Below are 6,995 nucleotides of genomic sequence, written 5' to 3' on the forward strand. Positions count from 1 at the left end.
CGCACGGCAGATCCCCTGCGGAGAGCAGCTGGAAAACCACCCAGAGGTGCAGAAATATTAAAAATACATATCCAAATAGTGTACTCTCATATTTGGAAGAGGGAACAGGCCTTGCGGCAAGATAGCCCTGAGATTCCAGAATTAGTTTCACTATTTTAGGGATGGCCGTGCACGTGACAGGTAGTAGAGGTGAGATATCAGGGTGCAAGTTGGATGGACACTCAAAGTGTTGTGCTCATGCAGGGCTGGAGGCAGCTGTGCCTTCACAGAGGCTTTGGGAGGGGAGGCTGCCAGATTGCAGGCTTGGTGAGAGGCACTGCAGAAAATGGGTGACAAATATTGCCAAGATTTCTGCACCCAGAGTTAAGAGGTGCTGTCAGCCAGCTGCAAGCAACACTCACAGCATACCGCTGACAAACAGCAGCTCCTCACTTCAAGTGTTGCCTGCTGATGTGCTCACCTCAGTACCGACCAGCTTATCCCACTGGAGAATGAAAAATACAACCTGTCATGAGAATAGCACACCAGCCACCAGGCTGCGTGGTTATTCTGAGCCTCACAAGCTTTTCCTTTCACATAAATTAACTTTTTTTTCCTTGTGACCCAAATCCTGCAGATTAAGTTTCTATGATTCCCTTCAGGAGGAAGCACCCGGATGCGCAGAATGTGCATTTGTGGAGACATTTACAGCCAGCGGCCAGGCCTGACCCAGACTGCAAGGAACAACCTGCATGGGCTACATGGGCTGTGGGGTCAACATGGGTAAGCAGGGAGTGAGGTCTGCCTGATGGGAGGTTCTCGCAGTTTGTAAGTCACTGTGTGTCTGCAGTGTTTGCCTGAAAGTATTCCCAAATCTGCGCTTACTGAAACATACCTGGCACTGCTCATACCTGCAGCTGGTGCCTGAGTTCTCCAGGAAAACCAACCCCTGTATTTCCAAACACCCTTTGAAGCAGCTATTGAATGAAATTTTCCATCACATGGCCAGTTTCTTTGCCTGCGGACAACAACATTTTAGAGAGGCTTTAAAGCTCTTTCTTGTGTTGGTGGAAACCTGAAGTAATTTGCTTGGCAGTACTTTGTATTCCCATAGCTAAATGTCCTACCGACCTTATCTCACAGCTTTGAAGCTTCTAAATTGTATTTCTGTCTAGAAACCAATTGAACATGAAAAGTGTGGCCAATTTCTAAGGCTACAAGTTCAGGTAAATCCTAATCCCAGTCATCTTGATTGCAGAATTTCCATTTATTTTGGCAAGGGCAGATTTCACCCCTAGTTCTTCAGGTTTCCAAAACAAAGAAATGGATCAATCCCACTGCCATCCCACAGCCTCATAAATAGGCTTGCCTGCTATGATGGAGGTTGAGGAAATCTTTCCAAGTCTTCAGGTTCCTATAAATCTATAACAGCATAAAAACCCCATGGACACAAAATAGGAGCCTGGTTCTTGTATGTGGATTTCAGTGTGGATTTCAGACTAAGTGTTCCAGTTTGAGCAAGGAAGTAGCTACTAATGGTGTCTCAGAGCTGCTGGAGGAGTAACAAATGACTGGATATATGAAAAATGTTTTTTAATGCAAGGGTAATGAAGCACTGGAGTGGGTTGCCAGAGAGGTGCTGGATGCTCCATCTCTGGAGATATTCAAGGTCAGGCTGGATGGGGCTCTGAGCAACCTGATCCAGCTGCAGGTGTTCCTGTTCACTGCAAGAGAGTTGAACTGGACAGCCTTTAAAGTCCTATGCAATTCAAAGAATTATATGATTCTATGAGATGCTGAAATGCCGTGACTAGGTACCAATGTGATGTCTCTATCGTCAGCTATGAGAATCTCAGCTCCCCAGTTTGCAAGTCATCCCTTTTACTTGTGAGCGTTGTTCCATCAATGGGTGAAACTCTTGGGGTGAAATCAGACTAAACGCCTCTGGTTAAAATTTCCAAGGGGAGGAGCAACCTCAGACACCAGGACATGCCGATGGGCACAAAAGTTCCCATAAGATACACATTTTGGGTTTATGGGTATTGGTCAGTATTTCACTCTCAGTATAATCCCTTTTGAGGTTAAAAATGAGCTGAAAGCATCAACAACAGAAATAAATGACTGTGCCTAATCAGTATGATGGTATAGGAGGTAACAAGACTTTCTCAATGGATACAGACTAGGCACTTGAAATCAGGGTCATACTCTGAGAAAAGACTCGACTGACAAGGAATGGGAGTAGATAAAATAGTGCCATTTTACTTAAATTGCTGACATGGAGAGGAAGCCTCTCCATGGCTGTCAAAAAGAGTAAGAGAGCCAGTGGGAAGAGGTTGTGAATCATTTTACGATCATCCTGAAACATTCAATAAAAATATACTGTATTATAAAGATTTTATTTAGATACTTGAATGAAAACATAAGGTGCCAAAGAGGGAATTCTAAGTTTAAAACAGCAAAAAATCAAACTCAGACCTCTGCAGTAGTCCTGCACAACTTCAGAAAGCTTGTTCAAGTCCAATTTTAACTCATCAGATCTCTTAGAAAGAAAATGTCCTTTGTGGAAGGTAAAATAGACTAATTTGACCTCTTTATTTTTTTGCTAGTTATCACTCTTCCTACCCATATACCAGGATGCTGCTCACCCAGTTACTCAAACAGGCTGAAAAGTCACCTCTGGGCTCCAATTAGTTGCCTTTCAAAAACCTTCTCACAGAAGATAGATGCATTCCTTGACCTCTGCAGACCCTCAGCAGCGCTGCAATGCTTGCCATCATCTCCCATTCCTGATTATTGAAGTGCCTGCTGATCGCCCAGGAACATCTGCACAGCCCCCAGTCCTACATGGCTTTGGCTGAGAGATGGAAAGCAACATGGGTGTGAGAGAGGAAGTGACACTGGTTCCTCAACCCACTCCTCGCTTCTTCTTAGTGTTATAGGAGTCCTTCCAATTTTAAAGACAACCAAAGCTGGGTTTCTCAAAGCATCTTTCCACTTCATGTGGAATAATGGCAAGCAGGCTGTTCTAGTTGCAGTTGGTTGGTGAAATTTGCCAGGAAAAAAAGGATTTAATCAGAAAATGTGAATGCCTTGGCTCAGAAATGATTTGTAGAAGCAGACTGAATGCAGTCTCTTGAAAAGCTCCAAGTGTTTTTTAAGTCCTGGGAACTCCAGCTCCAGAGCTGCACATTATAACATTTTGCAACTATTGAGGGAAAATTGGTGGCATCTGTTACCTTTACTGTTACTATTCAGAAGAGGGAAAGTGATAAAGTTACAGGAAATTATATCAATTTCACAGAGTTGTTGTTGAGATGACAGGCGGTGCACAGATTTTCCAAGGGAATATCATGTGTCTGTGAAAGATATCCTTATTGTAGGAAATTGCAAAGAATAAAATTATCCACAACCTGGAAAATTTTCCACTTTCCACAAGTGTTTACTGCAAAGAAGTTTTCAGTATTTCTTCTGGTCCAGAAAAAAAAAGAAAACACAATATGTAATCCTTAAGCTGTTACTCATTCCTTGAATAATAGATTCTATTTTTCACAAAGGCTCTAAGCAATGCCCTCCTGGCATCTGTAGGAACATGCCACATCAACAGTTGTGGAAGTAGAAGTGAAGAAGTCTTCAGGTCACTCTCACAGTGTATACTTTTTGAGTTTCAGAACATGCAGCAGGGCAATGTTAGCAGCCCTGTAGGCTGGCTGTAGCTCTGAGGAGAGGGCCACACAGGGTCAGCCTCCTGATATAGCTACATGTAAATAGCTGGGTTTGGGGATTTATAATGAGATCTCAGGAGACGGGTTCTGCTGTTGCTAATTGTTGTTACTCAACTGAATGGGAAGATGGGTTTAGACATCTGCAGCAGGGAAACTGCAGAGCTCTGTGGAGCCTTCCATGAAATTAAATGGTGTTGTATGTAATACTCTGTGCTCAAATGAACTCGAGTGCTGGTGATCAGGAGTGAAGGCCCAGGCTCCAGCAAAAGCGGAGCACGAGGTTCAGACTGTGCCGAGAGTGCCCGTGCTGCATTTCCCAGTATTGCAACTGCAGCTGCATGCTGGGCACAGGGTTTGCTTGAGCACCACCACATCAGCAGGCTTACCTGCTCCTTGACAGGAGGAAAGGTCCCACATGGCAACCGCTGCCAGCTGTGGCATGTTCCCTGCTTGGAGGTATATTTTCAAGCAGCAGGGCAGCACTTGCTGTTCCCCCACCACTGCATCCATAAAGAACAATGAGGATTATAGTCAAGCCCAGCAAGCTGGGAGACTGTATGGGGCTGCTGAATCTCAGCCTGAACTTCTGATCACCTGAGGTGAGCAATGAGTCAGCCATGGGAGCACAGGTGAAGGCAATTCACCTGTGCTGCACGAAGGGGTGGAGCCTGGCTCCACCTCTCCTAGACCCATTTAAGAGCTGACTGCCAGTAGGGAAAGATCTTTCTCTGGAGATCTGCTCCATTGGAGTTCATCTTGCGAGCCCAGGATAGGGTGAGTGACTTTCTTTCATTACTCCAATATAAATTATATTTGCCAAGCTCCTGTATATACATATATATATATACACACACACACACCATTTGTATATCCATTGACTATACAGAGACACACTTGCATCCCCTGATCTGTCTGCCCTCCTTTCCACTTGTATAAAAGCTTTCCACTTTTATAAAAGCAACCCCATATAAATGTGTATGGCTTTTTGCATCTAAGACAAAAGAGCTAAAAAGATCTCATTGATGAAGGGATCAAAAGATCATGCTCATCAAATCTCTTTTATGAGTCATACTTACACATCATACATCTTCCACAATTATCATTTAATGTATGCCTCTCCGTAAACATACACCAGTCGCCTTGGTGGTCTCCCTGCTTAATATCTCCAGCAGTGAGCACTGCTGCCAGTCAGGTGTAAGGACAATGCCTGGCCATTCATTGCTCCACACCAGCTGTTCCCCTCAGCATGCTTGACTGAGATCAAGTCCTGCTGACGAGAGCCCTGCTATGGCTGCTGCTGCGTATTCAATTCTATCTTAAGACCTCATCCAAGCTGCCTGTTCTGGAAATGTGCATAAATATAGTGAAGGGTATGTATATTTTAGAGGAATGCACATTCCAGACTTCACATCTCTCACAGGATAGCTTATAGGTCTGTGAGCTTAAGGTTTCCATTTTCCCTAGATGTGTAGGAGAAATGGATTGGTAGGATGCAATAATTAGCAGAAGAGGGTTGTTAACCTACCATCAGTACCCATTGTGTTCTGTGCTCCAGCACATGGCTCAAATTGTGACTTAAATCCCAAATGACAGCAGTCACAAGTCCAGTACCTGGTATAATAAGTGCCAAGAGCCCATGGTACCCCAACCCTGCAAATGACTGAGCAGGAAGGAACGCATTGCCTTGGAGCTGCTTGTGTGCATAGAACCTGGTCTGCAGCTGGCAGCTCCAAGGTCCTAGCACCCTAGAGTGCTCATCCAGGCTTTTGTTTACATGGACTCAACCAAAAAGATGGGAGGGTGTTATTGTTAAGGTGATCACAGTGAATTGGTGGCACAGGAGAGAAAACTGGCGTAGTAAGTGCCATGAGGTCTTTGATGTCTATATTGAGGATCCAGATTCAGCAGCTTGCTTTCAGGAGCATCCAATCAATTTTTCCATTTAAAAAGCTAACAAGCCTGTCTTTTCAGAGAATTTCTCGTTCTGGTTTCAAGTTCTGCTGCTCATCAAAACATTATGCATAAGATTTTAGAAAATGCTTTGAAAAAGATATTTTGTAACAGAGGGGGAGATATAATTTGCATCTGTAGGGAAACAATGCAAAAAAAAAAAGATTAAACAGGGAAAATCTTTTCTTAGACATAGATTTAGCCTCAACGGTGTCATTTACAGATGTCTTCCAACTAATTGCTGTTAATTGAATTTTTCAAATAGTTTTATTTCAAAATCTTTTGTATGAATATTAAATGGAGATAAAGCCTTACAGCTGTGGCAATTACATTTAACTTATACCAGTGGAGATTTCTCTTCCCCTCTTCCTTTTCTTGACAGTCTCTTTTATTATCAGTCAGAATTCCTCACTGAGGGACATACTTCTGCTTGTCAGATTTCTACTTGCTTCTCCCACCTGAGAGAAGGCATTTGATGGTACTTTCATCTTTCTCTCCCTCTCCTTGCTAATCTAAGTTGATCAGTAGGTACCAAAGCTAGCTTATTATTCTGTATTTTTCCAGTTTTGTCTGCCAGTAACTGGTCATTCTTTGTGTTGACTTGAGTGTCTTTCAGGTAGTATGTTACATTCTTCTACAGACTAAACAAAATAAACACAAATGGTATACTCTTACAGTGATAAAACCCCCAAATAAATGAAACCAGCGGCTTCAAGAACCCACTCAGAAATAGCTTCAGTTTCAATAGACCTTGTGTTAGGGATTCAGAACTGAATGGCCAATTAAACTGTTGGTTCACATCAAGACCCAGCAGCAGAGTCTGCTGGCTATTTCTTGTGAGCACTGTTCTCAGAGCAGAAGATCAGCATTCTGTGCCCAGCAAGTCCATGCTTTTGCAGTATGGTGTTGAGCAAACCAGCCTCTCTCTTTAGCTTAAGATCTCCCAATCTGTAAAATAAAGACTGTGATGTGGCTGTCCTTTCTAAAATGCCTTGAAATCCACAGATGAAAAATCACCAACTGTGTGCATTTACACAGATATTTCTAAGAGCCTCAGAATGTTATCCTGGAATTATATAAAAACACATGCATTAACTCTGGAATGTTCAATTTGGACACAGGTGTCTGAAAAGGTCATATTTCCAGTTTGTGGACAATTTGCCCTCTTATTTTTATTTTCAATTTTAGCCTAGCTCAGAACAAATTCAGAAGTGATTAATATTTCCTTCTACTGGGATGTTCCAAAGAAAACAAAACAAAAAAACAAACAAAACAAACCTCCAAACCAACAGTAATATCAAGGAATTACGGCTTCAAAATAATTACATTCCCACGTGAATTCTG

The 6,995-nt window shown here is 42.8% G+C and overlaps 1 long non-coding RNA gene across 1 annotated transcript; it reads left to right on the plus strand.

The window, feature by feature from the left end:
• LOC109366075 lies at window positions 1–4,309 on the plus strand. The gene is made up of 3 exons (XR_004158908.1): window positions 1–46; window positions 642–762; window positions 2,586–4,309. It is a non-coding gene; the product is annotated as an uncharacterized LOC109366075 (long non-coding RNA).
• Window positions 4,310–6,995: the final 2,686 nt, after the last annotated feature.

Source organism: Meleagris gallopavo, chromosome 2 (assembly GCF_000146605.3).
Source record: "Meleagris gallopavo isolate NT-WF06-2002-E0010 breed Aviagen turkey brand Nicholas breeding stock chromosome 2, Turkey_5.1, whole genome shotgun sequence".
In the NCBI taxonomy this organism is placed as follows: domain Eukaryota; kingdom Metazoa; phylum Chordata; class Aves; order Galliformes; family Phasianidae; genus Meleagris; species Meleagris gallopavo.